The 12,541-nt window shown below is 39.8% G+C and overlaps 1 protein-coding gene and 1 long non-coding RNA gene across 3 annotated transcripts in view; one reads left to right on the top strand and one right to left on the bottom strand.

Annotated features, from left to right (window-relative positions):
* Positions 1-12,541, top strand: part of Nf1 (neurofibromin 1) — a 230,850-nt gene that overhangs the window by 134,403 nt on the left and 83,906 nt on the right. The gene's annotated exons all lie outside the window — the stretch shown is intronic.
* On the bottom strand, positions 2,804-7,792 carry LOC116908513. Its single transcript, XR_004388989.1, has 3 exons — positions 7,696-7,792; positions 4,448-4,548; positions 2,804-3,499 (listed from the first exon to the last, which is right to left on the bottom strand). It is a non-coding gene; the product is annotated as an uncharacterized LOC116908513 (long non-coding RNA).

Genomic DNA, 12,541 nt, shown 5'->3' with positions numbered 1-12,541 from the left:
AATAAACATGAGTCTGCCCTAAGCCACATGCATTTACCAGGACCCAACAGTCATGTACTTCAAAATGTAACTATTCATTGTTCATCAGTGACTGCCCTTGCATACACGTTTTAGTGATTTTAAACTGGATCTTTGTGATCTAGTATTACCATCTGTTACTTTTGAAATGTCTTTTATTAAGATTTATTTATTTTATGTGCATATATGTGTGTGTGTGTGTGTGTGTGTGTGGCAGCTGCACATATGTGTATATATGGACACCCTCTCTCTCTCTCTCTCTCACACACACACACACACACACACACACACACACACACACACACACACACACACACACACACACACACACACACACACACACACACACACACACACTTTGTGTATGCCTGATGACCCTGAAGGACAGAAAGGGCTGTAGCTTTGTAGTCTTCCAGCCTAAGAAGCCCTTGCCACCCACTTCTTAGACTGTCCCTTTAACAAGGAACATGGACTGTTTGGTTCTTCAGGCCTGGGTCATGAGCTTATACTTAGAGTTCAGCAGTAAGCCGGGTATGCATGCATAGCAGTAGTATATTTCTGTCATTTGCCGTGTGTGTGTGTGTGTGTGTGTGTGTGTGTGTGTGTGTGTGTGATTAAAATTTTAAAACCTAAGTATTTCAGTTGAGAGTTTACTCTTTGGGACACTGTGGTTCTTCACAGCTGTTTGGGGAAGGCATTAATACAGATTATAAATCATACTTACTTAACACTTTCTCACAGGAGACAAACTACATGTTTTATATTGTGTAATTTATTTTATCCTCATCATAACCTTCTGAGGTATTATTAGCAATCTTTGACATATTGACAGAAATTCAATCCTGGTTATCAGAAAAATCTAAAGAAAGCATTTTCTAAGCCTCCTGAGCTTCCATATCATAATCTAGGGGCAAGTCTTCTCTTTTTAATTTTTTCTTCATTAATTTATCTATTTATTCACTTTCAATCCCTATCACAGCCCCCCTCCTTCCTCTCCTCCCAGTCCCACCCTCACAAATCCTTGCCCCTATTACCTCCTTTCCTCTGAGGAGAAGGGGACCCCACCTGGGACATCAAGTGGCAGCAGGACTAAGAGCATCCCCTCCTACTTGGGCTTGACCAGGCAGTCCAAACTAGGGGAAGGGGATCCAGTGGCAGGCAACAGAGTCAGAGACAGCCCATGCTCTAGTTGTTAGGGGACCCCCATGAAGACCAAGCTGCACATCTACTACAAATGTAGGGGGGGGTCTAGGGCCAGCCCCTGCATGCTCTTTGGTTGGTGGTTTAGCCTCCCTTAGGTCCAGGTTGACTCTGTATGTCTTCTTGAGGTGTCCTTGACCCCTCTGTCTCGCTCAATCCTATTATCCATTCTTCTACAAGACTCTCCCAACTCCTCCTGTTGTTAGGCTGTGGGTCTCTGTCTGCTTCCATCCGCTGCTGGATGAAGCCTCTCGGGAGACAGTTATCTAGTCTCCTGTCTGTAAGCAGAGCAGGGTATCATTAATAGTGTCAGGGGTTGGCTCTCTCCCATGGGATGGATCTCAAATTGGGCCGGTCACTGGTTGACTGTTCCCTCAATCACTGCTTCATTTTTATCCCTGTGCATCTTGTAGGCAAATTTTGGGTGGAAGGTTTTGTGGGTGGGTTGATGTCTCCTTCCATTGGCTACAAGAAGTGACCACTTCAGTCTCCATATCCCCAACTGCTAAGAGTCTCAGCTAGGGTTGCCCCCCATAGACTTTGGGAGGACCCCCATCCAGAGTTCCCCTCCACACACACTGATTTCTGTCCTTTTTCTCAAATCTCTCCTGTACCTCCCCCACCTGATCCCCATCTCTATTCCCCGCCCTATTCCGTCTCCTATCCAGTTCCCTCCCTCCATCCACCTCCAGTGTCTATTTCATTTCCCCTTCTGAGTGAGATTCATGCATCCTTGGGGACAAGGCTTAATTTGTATATTTAGACTGGCACTCCCAAATGACCCATCTGTAGTCAATTCATTTGTGTTCTGCTGTGTCATTTTCCTCTTGATAGCTCAGCTAGTTAGAATCATCACTGAGTTCCAAATTAATCTTAAGTCCTAACTCACTGTATCAATAACCACAGGAATTTTTACTGTTAGTATTCTGAGTTTGTTGAGTTAGACCCATCCTTGTATATAAACATAAAAATACAGCCAACTCTCCTTTAATCTCAGTACTCAGTCCAAGGTAGAAGCAGGTCTAAATTTGAGGCCAGCCTGGTCTACATAGTGAGCTGCAGGATAGCCAGGGCTTCACACAGATACTCTGACTAAGAGAAGGAGAGGAGGAGGTGGGAAATGGACAGAAGGAAAAAGGATGGAAGAAGGGAGCGAGTAGAAGGAAAAGAGGGGAGAAAAAAAGTTCAGCTAAGAGTTCAGAGACATTTTTGTAGATAAAGTAAGTTCTCAGTTCTAAGCACCTTATTTGCAACCAGTCTTTTGAAACCCAAGTCAGTATTTACTCAAAATACATTCCTATCACTGGATCAACAGTATTCTGTTTTTAAAATGTACTGGGGTGATCCATTGCTGTCACACTTTCATGAAAATAGTGTCCCGCAATTGGTGTGTTTGTAGAAGACTGTTGTGTATACCCTATTAGTGCTATTCAGTCTACTGAATTAAAAGTAATAAAATCGAAACAACTTCCCCCACACCACTCTATCCCCCAGCTTCTCCTTTGCCCTTGCTTAAGTGCCTCCCACATAACATCTTCTCCTCTCTAACAGACCTTTGAATTTAATTCTGTTTTGCAAACATTTAAACACAAATGTGATGCTTTGTTTATTTTGGCATTTAATAGGGCACTGCCTTTATAAGAAGGAAACGGTTATATTATATTAATGCAATATTACATTATACAATTAAAACTTGCCAAAACCCAAATCATACTGGAATAATGATAGTGAATTAAAATAAATTTTATTTTCTTAGTGTGCTTGCCATTTAGTAAATAATATGAGGGGCTGAAGCGAGCGGGCATTCTGGCTCATGTCTGCCTGAGTACGTGAAGAGTAAACGTACTGCACAGAGGAGAATGAGTATGGAAGATGGCTGGAACGGTGCGCTGCCACCTGCCGCAGACTCTGCAGTCATGTTTATGCAGGGACTTGAGGACATGTTTCCTTGCCAGGCGGTCTTGGAGATTAGCTCGAAAGGCTTTATCCCAGGATTGAGGCTGCTTCCAAGCTGTGTCCTACTCGCAGGAGTTAGTCTTGGTGTGGCCTGTGGGCTCATGGTGGAAGATGAGAGCACCCCAGGACCCGAGTTTTCTGTAGAGTTTGTGGTGGTAGTTGTTGTTGTTGCTGTTGTTGTTGCTGTTGTTGTTGCTGTTGTTGTTGCTGTTGTTGTTGCTGTTGTTGTTGCTGTTGTTGTTGCTGTTGGAATTGTTTCCATAATATGAGCATACACGAGGAGCAGGCTGACGGTGAAGGGATACTTGATCATCGTTTTCCTTTGCTTTAAAATGATCATAAAAGTTAACACTCAGTTCACAGATGCATAGACAATCACCGATCTTTAGATATGTTTATTCAGTGTATTCACATAATAGAAAGGGGCTTTTTAATTATTCATTAATGAACAAATACCAAGCTTCTTTCCTATACATCTCCTGATAGAAGACCTGTTTTATGTCTAGGTCACTAACTTCAGGAATAACATTCTGAATACTAGAATGAGCTTGATTTTGTTTTCTTGCTTTGCAAATGAGTTAAACATGAGGCATTTGAACCAGTAAGAATGGGGTCTGTATGAGGAGGGGGATAGCAGCAAAGGTCCGACAGACTGGGTGGGAGAGGAGAGCAGCAGCAGGAGGACGAGGAGGGCCGGAAAGCTCCTCCTTGTGTGTCTGTGGCTTCTCACTTAATAGTTTAAGGGTTAGCTCTACAAATTAGACTATTACTTTTAAATCTTTATAACAAAAATAGAAGGAAAAAAGCCAACCATAAGTCAAATGATTTCCCCAATACTAAGGTTTCCTTCATTTTAATTTGGGGGTGGGAGAGAGCAAGCAGCTAGCTGTTAAGAGTATTTCATAGCTTTTTAAAAAGGAAATCTAGAATTGACTTTGAATGAATCTGCCAATTTATAACTGAGTCTGCACAAGGGGTACAGTATGTCTAGAGATGCCTGTCTTAAAGTGAGCAGACCCAGAGCTGAGTCTGAGTCCTAGCCCAGGTTCTTTAGCCCAAAGGGTTAGTTAGCACTAGCTCTAGAATTAGGCTCCTTTCCTTTTAGCCAGGCTTCAAATCTAATAGCTTGCTACATCTGTGATAAGCAGAACCCTATTTACCATGATTAAATATTATATTTTTTATTTAAATCTTAATCTTAAATTTTAGGAATATATACAAGAACTTCCATTTCATTCTAATACATAGTTTAATGTTTTCAAGTTATTGTTACCTTTTGATTTGGCGAACTGTTTTTGAAGATTATGAATTCAGCCTTTGTCTGGAGTCCTGGAGAATGATCCTGAAAGGGAGTCTCTTCTCACTCTCCAAGTTCTAAATAATATAGCTAGAAGTCAGTCACGTGCTTGGAGACTCGCCTCTTTGAAAGTTTCCACATCAGTGTTTCCAAACGTCTAGTGTAAACAGGCAGACTTTGACAGAGATTAAGAAATTCAAATAAAGTCTTTATAAAGTCTGTCTACATATTTAAAGGACCCAGTGAATATCTCACTACATTTAATCTGTCTGTATGTACCTGAATGGATTGCTTCATTGGGTTGTCTCTAACTAGATGAATATATAATTTTGCTTGGTAGTTATCATGATTTCAAACCAAGTAAGAACATTAATGGTGATTTTAAAATAATTTAGGAATTTTACATCTTAGGAATTAAATGTTAGTAAAGAAAAAGTAAAAGTAGCCGCTCAGATAAGGAGTTAAACTCTATTCACATGGAATTTTAAAAAAAGAATTAAACATGGAAGTGATAGTGTAAGGCTGAATTACAAAAGTTTGCTTTTAAAAAAGAAGTACTAATCCCCCCTCTGATGAGATGAAGTAAATTCTTTGCGGGGAAATTGGGCTGTGTTATGTTAACAGCTTCATTTTCCTGGCAAGCACCATGAGTGTAGCCGGCATGGACAATGGTGTTGATACACAAGGAAGTCACTGCATGCGTGGCAGAGGAACAAGCCAGTACATGTCCCTTCCTTACTCTGTTGTGAGGGTTTTCCCCCTCCTTTCGAGTGAATAGGCAAGTGCTTGCAAAATCTCTAGCCCCACTTCATAGAGGGTAGTTGTGATCATACCTAGGGAATTAACAAAAGAAGCCTCTTGGCAACCAGAGAAATGCTGTAAGTGGATGGTGAAGACAGTGTGTGGCACCATGCCTCACCTATTACTGCTTTTTCTAAGGGTTTAGGCTGGGGAATGTAGTTGAAATGGTTGTAGTGATGTTTTCTCCTTGGGCCCAGTAAGTAATTATGTTTTCTAGCCCTGGCCTTTTGAATTGATTTTGTTCCCTTTGAGACAGAATCTCCCGAGCATCTGGCCTTGAATTCACCATCCTCTTCCCTCACACTTTTGAGTGCTGAGATTACAGTGTGGCCACCATGCCTGGCCTATTGTTAGACTTGTAACAAATCAATCTTGCCTTACTTATTCAGTATTTTCTCTTTATTTTTCTCATAGTCTCTTAGTTTTGTGAGATAGGGTCTCATTATGTAGCCCTGGCTCTTCTCATAATCTATTAATTTCATTTATCATTTAGCCAAATGGCTAGCTCTCTAACCTTGGGATTCTCATTATCTTACTTTTTTAAAAATTAATCTTAATGATCCTAAACAAACAAAATTATTCATCATTATCCAGCCTGGAAAGACCTCCATATTGTCATAGTGTCTGAAGTTTTTTCCTTCCTTGCTCAGAATTCCTCCTGTGGAGGCCTGACTTTGATGTCAGTACCCTTTTTCTATGTATGAACCTTCCCTAATTCTATAGTGAAGAATCAATCATTTTAGGAAATTGTAACTCTCAGAGTCTGGGTTTTTTTCTTCCCCTGCCTTCAGGTCAGGCACACCTCTTATTTATATTTTCTCTCCCTTCTAGCATAGTAAGTAGTTATTAAGAATAGGAGACAATAAGCACTGGGATTCATTGAACACCTGTCACTTTCTTTCTGTCTCTTCGATGATATGATTAGTAATGTCGGAAGGAACAACTATTGGTCATTTGACTTTTTTCCTCTGTGTCATAAACATGCACTCACAAGTCATAGGCCTGAATTCAAGAGCCCACTTCTGCTTCCTGGCTCCTGTTTGTAGGTCATATGTGCATTCATCTCTGACAACCTAAAGTTGAACAAACACTTTACTTGGGTTGCTACGAGACCTATACTTGGTATATCTGTGCTTCTTGTCTTCTTTCAGCAGATCCGAACACCACTTCTGTCAGCCTATCATTAACTTAGAATGTTCCTGAGCTCTGGTGATGAGTTGTATGACTTGTCCTGGGTAGCCTATTTCTTCTATTCACTCAAGACAAAGAGGGACATGACAGACCCAAGGAGCTATTCATCCAGGTTGTGCTAAAGTGTTATAGGAGCATTAGTGACTCAGTGTACAGCATCACCAAAACACCTCTCAAGCATCAGTGATGAATCTCAGAGTTGCATGCCTGGAGTCTTCTCCCTCTAACAACCACATAATACCGTTGAGGGCAGGGATTGTGGCTCCTGAATGATTCCTTCTTCCTCATGAGAGAATGTTAATAGGTCCCTTTTCATGAGGGTTATCACTGCTGCTCTGATCAAGTTGACAACAGTCATATCCAGCCCAGAGAAAACTATGTATATCATGTTCTGGCCTGGTGCTTGGTTTTGAACCAGTGGAGGGCTTCTTCAAAACACCAGAAGACAGATGACTCAGTAGAGGTGAGCAGTAAACTTTTGTTGTCATAGCTGGGAATACTTGGGGGCTGTTTATATTAGAAACACATCTGTGCTGCTTGCCAAATCCCATGCTACTCTACTTCCCATTCTGCTTTCTACCTGAGATGCCGATCTGGATCTGGATACAGAATCTTAGTGGGCTTTTCTCATCTCTGAATTCTGTTTGACTAATAGGGAATACAAGGAGACTGAAGAGAGAAAGGGTAGGTGGGAATGGATTTTCTTGGTCACAATGGCTGGCTGCATCCTTCTATGGGATTATGGTTTTATTGGGTAATCCCCTCTCTGTATTTGCTTTCTGGTAACTGCTCCACTTCAACTGGTATTTCTGACTTTTTTGTAATTGTCTTAAGCCTTGCTCCCCTTTTTATAGAATCTCTTGGGTCCCAAATTGAGTGTTTCACCAACAAGAATTTTACTTTTACACATTATATACTGTAACTTATGCACTCAATTATTTTGAATTAATAAATTCTTCTTGCTCCAAGGATTTCAAATTAAGGATATAGGTCTACATTAAATAAATGATTTGAAAACTTGCCAAGACAATAGATACACAACTGTCCAAAAGGGCAGGCTGCTATTAGATTTAAGCCTGAGTAATGTTTTAAATTGCACATAAACCATCATTTTCTTCTATAGTAAAATAGCATCTTGGTTTAGAAATATAATACAGGAAAAAGACATGCTTCCCCTAGTTTAGATAGATCTATCTTTGGGCCAGGGGTATATCAGTCAGTAAAGGGCTTACCTAGCATTCATAAAGTGAGTTTTGAGACCAGCATGGGATACGTCAGATCCTGTCTGAAAAACAAAACAAAGAAGCAAGTAAACAAAATGAAAGCACAGACCACACATTCTTGAGCAAGTGGTCACTTCCAAACAAAGTCGGTTTTGTCACTCTAAAGCTGTTAAGTTTGTCATCTTGTTTTGGTGTGTTGTGACTTGTTCTTCATAACCAATGTAAACTAACTCAGTATTCTGTTAATATCATGCTAAAAGACTTTCAAGAAGTCATATAAGTCAGGGATGATAGATACATAACTCATGTCCAGAATTAAAATTTATTGGAATCATGAACACAGAAACTAATGTGGGCTGAGTGGCCCTAGGTTAGAGTGGAAGTCCTTCCCTCCCATCGTATCCTAGAAAACCACAAAGGAACTCTGCTTGCCAGGGCCACATTAGCTGACTTCTTCTGATCCAGCCCATAGCTGCCTAGAGTAGCTAGACTAGATTAGAGACTTGGAATCAGAGTTCACCCTGACTTGATTTTGAAAAGATTGTCTCCTCTTTTCCATTCCCTTATAGATGATAACATTTCCATCTCTTGAGCTTTAATAGAGTTAGCATCATCTTACTATAACTAAGTCTTGTTGATTCTGCTTCATAAAGAGTTTATGCTGCACCCTCCATACGATAGACTCACTCCACAGCCCCGTCCATTTTCATATCTGTAGTGGACTAGTGTATTGTGTTTTGTTTGTTTTCCAGCGAAGGAGCAGGTAGCGAACACGAGGCCCTTTAGTGACTTGCTAGTGCCACTGTGCAGCAGCCATGTGTGCTGACCTCTAGTCTGGGCTCTTGCTTTAGTCTCCATGTCCTACATTGTCTTCCAGAATGACAGTGATTGCCTGTGTACTTACAGGTAGAACTTTTATTTTATGTACTCCCATTGACTAAGATTTTATACATAAGGCATTCGTTGTCTAATTCTGAGGGTTTTACCATAGCCTCATAGCTATTGATACTCTTATTTTCTCAAAACTTTTATTGAATTTTTTTTTTTAGGAAAATATATGTAATACATGAAAAAGTCAAGAAACAAAGGGCTGGAAGTACTGGTACCCACACTTAATCTCAGCACTCTAGCAGCAAAGGCAGGGCAAGTAGATTTCTGTGAGTTCAAGTCCATCCTGTTCTGCATAATAGAGCTCCAGGCCAGCCCAAGGCTACATAGTGAGATCTTTCTTTACAAAAATAAAGACTTATTACATACCTACTTTTTATATCATTCCATGTGTGTGTGTCACACTTGTAAAGTTTGTCTGATTGTAAACCTTTCATCTTAGCATCTCATGTACATCCATACAGAGCTGTGCAGCTCATCCAGCTCATGGGATCGCTTAGCTAAAGCGAGTGTCAACGTTGTTTTGGTAGAGGGCTGTGTGCTAGCTAGCCTTTTTTTTCTGGAAGTCTGGCTCCTAGTAATGTCTGTGAGTGTTGACAAGCTGTGGAAGGTATCATCAAGCCAGTTGTCAGGAAGACTCTACTTCTCAACTTGAGGGTGGGGACTCTCTTGCTGGGGGTTGCCTGTCAGATATCTTGTGGGTATATATGTGTATATGTATATATAATGATGATGGAATAAGTTTATGGTTGTGTCCACCACAACATGAGGAACTGTATTAAAGGATCACAGCATTAGGAAGGTTGAGAACCAGTGCCCTAGAGACTAGCTAAGGAGCAGAGTCTGCCCATAGACTTGGAATGCCCAACACACATCCTGTAATTACCTCCACTGAAGTGGTACTAAACTATAACACCAAAGTGGTTATAGTATATGTTCCTTTGTGACTTCACACATATTTTAAAGGTTCCTATGTGTTGTCGTGTGTGTGTGTGTGTCTGTGTGTGTGTGTGTCTGTGTGTGTGTGTCTGTGTGTGTGTGTCTGTGTGTCTGTGTATACTGCATTTCATTTTATATCTGACCAATATTCCATTGTATTGCTATGTCAGTTTATCTTTCTGTTATCCGGTAGTGAATTTTTCTCCACTTTTTGGTCACTGTTCATAGTGCTGCTGTAAACACTTACCTGTGTTTTTGTAGGGTCTGTATTTTCAGGTTTTAAGATATGTATCTAGAAGTGGAGTCGTAGAAACATAGTAATCAAATGTTAACGTCTGAGGACTGAGTAACTTATGTACATATGCCATTGTACTGTCCTTTGTAGTGCATGAACGGTCTAGATTCTCTGCACCTGACCAAATGCTTGCTGTTACCTGTTTGTCTAGGCAAATTCTGAAAAATCCTTCCTCTAAACCACAGTGGGTTCTGTTATTATTTTACAGTGACCACGGCAGAATATAATGTTTAGTTTCTATATTGGACATTTAGTTCCTAGGTTTTGCATATCCTTGCATACCCAGAAAATCTAGTATAGAGGTGGGATTTTATAGAGCGTTTAAATGTACCTAGCTTTTGTTTGTTGTATTTTGTTTTTGAGGTGGGGACTTGTGACACACTTACTTTTTAGTGTAGTTCATCAAAGCAATCATAAGTGATTTTACTCAGACTGACCTTGAACTCGGGATTCTGACTCTGTCTCCTGAGTGCTAGAATTACAGATGTGTGCCTCTAAGCCTAATCTAACTTTTTGTTGTTGTTTTTTGTTTGTTCGTTTTGATTTGATTTGGTTTTTTGGTTGATTGGTTTTTCAAGACAAGTTTTCTCTTTGTAGTCTTGGCTATCTGGAACTCACGCTGTAGTCCATACTGACCTCAAATTCAGAGATCTTCCTGCCTACGTCTCCTGGGATTAAAGGCGTGTGCCACCACCATCTGGCTGAAGATCTATTTCTAATATCTGTCTCTGTCTCTGTCTCTGTCTGTTTGTCTGTCTCTCTCTGATATTCATTGATAGTATTTAAACTTGTCTAAAACATGAGTTCAAGGTCATCATGGTCAATTTATTTCGATCCCACATCTTTAAAAATAAGCTATCTCTGGCTGGAAAGATGGCTCAGTGGTTAAGAGCACTGACTGCTCTTCCAGAGGGCCTGAGTTCAATTCCCAGCAACCACATGGTGGCTCACAACCATCTATAATGGGATCCAATGCCCTCTTCTGGTGTGTCTGAAGACAGCTACAGTGTACTCGTATAAATAACATAAATCTTTAAAAAGAAAAGAAAAGGAGGGGATGGAATTGAAGTTCTAAAGTGATCCAGAAGAGTTCTTAAGTGGTTTCTTTTCTGTGATACTTGGTTTGTAGAAGCAGTAGCCATGGTGTTCAGTTGCATTACTTTAGAGAGATGCTTTAGTAATTAATATACACAGACTGACCTGGCAGTTTTAACTTAAGATACGTTTTAAGAACATTAGTGTTTATAATCCAGTGCTGCTCTATAAAAGGTGGTTGAATCTACTTTCTAATGCATCCAGTCCTTGAAAGTAAATAATCCTGATAATATTTATGAGGGTTATTTAAAAATATAGAGCAAGGATGTGAGAATAAACACTCCTGGATAAATATTGTTGGTTTTTGTTTTTTTTTTTTTCTGTTTTTTTTTTGGAGCTGGGGACAGAACCCAGGGCCTTGCGCTTGCTAGGCAAGCGCTCTAACACTGAGCTAAATCCCCAACCCCTAAATATTGTTCTTTACAAAAAGGGTCGCCAATAGAGACATGTACTTCAAACTATGCCACCTTTGAAGACAACATTTTAGGGAGATAATTTGTAGGGGGACAGGGTAGAGGAGGAGTGTTTTCAAAATTTAAAGCATTCTTTCAAAATGTAATAGAAAAACATACTTTTTTTTTTGTTTAAGATGACAAAATACCAAGTTTAATACAGTTTTGTTTTGTTTTTTTTTTTTTTACTAGTCGGGTTTGTTCTTTTTCATTGTAATTTAAAACCTGCCTCTTGCAGGTAGTAGTGACACACGCCTTTAATCCCAGCACTTGGGAGGCAGAGGCAGGTGGATCTCTTGAGTTTGAACAGAGCTAGTTCCAGGACAGCCAAGGCTACACAGGGTTTATGAAACTCTCTCATAAAACAGAAACAAAAAAAAATTGAACACTGCCTCTTAAATGGTTTTACAAATCCAATTATGGATTTATTAAACTAAGTAAAATCACTTGTCATTGCTTTGATGAACTACGCTAAAAAGTAAGTGTGTCACATGATATTTATATTTAAAACCCAGTACAGGTCACTTTATGTTTCATATACAAGATTATTTTTCCTAGATACAAGCGACTCCTTAATTCTCCATTTAATTAGTTTTTTAAAAAATCTTTGGCTTTTACAATGTGTCTGTAAGTTCATACTTAATGGCATATAGCTTTCTGGTACAATTTAAAGTCAGGACAAAGACTTAGACTCTTTTATGAAAGCAAGAGGGAGGTGTGGCGGTGTAAACCTAAAATCCCAACATTGGGGATGCCGAGGCAAAGTCAGATAATGAATTCAAAGCCAGCATGCATTATATAGGAGGACCTCTCTTCCAAAACAAAATAAAACAATAAAAGGTTTGATATTATTTTATAGAAAAGTTATACTATGAGAAATACTAGCCCCTACATTTAGATGACATTATATATAAACAATGACTTTACTTAATTGCCATTGGTATGAGGAAGTACACCTGAATATCGAGTGTCTACACAATAGAGCTGGTAAATTGCCATGGCCGTGTGCCAGATAGTCTTACACTATACAGTGTCTCAGATGTGTCAGTGGTCACTGAGGCTTTGGTTGGCAAATCATAGCTTTCCCAGTGGTTATTGTGGTATATGGCATCTTTGTTTTCCCTTACTGGTGGTTTGGTGTCTCCTCATTCTCTCTACTTGATGAAAAGCCATTAAATCTGAGCTT

The sequence above is a fragment of the Rattus rattus genome, chromosome 9 (assembly GCF_011064425.1).
Source record: "Rattus rattus isolate New Zealand chromosome 9, Rrattus_CSIRO_v1, whole genome shotgun sequence".
NCBI classification, from domain to species: domain Eukaryota; kingdom Metazoa; phylum Chordata; class Mammalia; order Rodentia; family Muridae; genus Rattus; species Rattus rattus.
The sequence above is the reverse complement of the archived record's forward strand: the minus strand, read 5'-3'. Positions and strand labels throughout refer to the sequence as shown.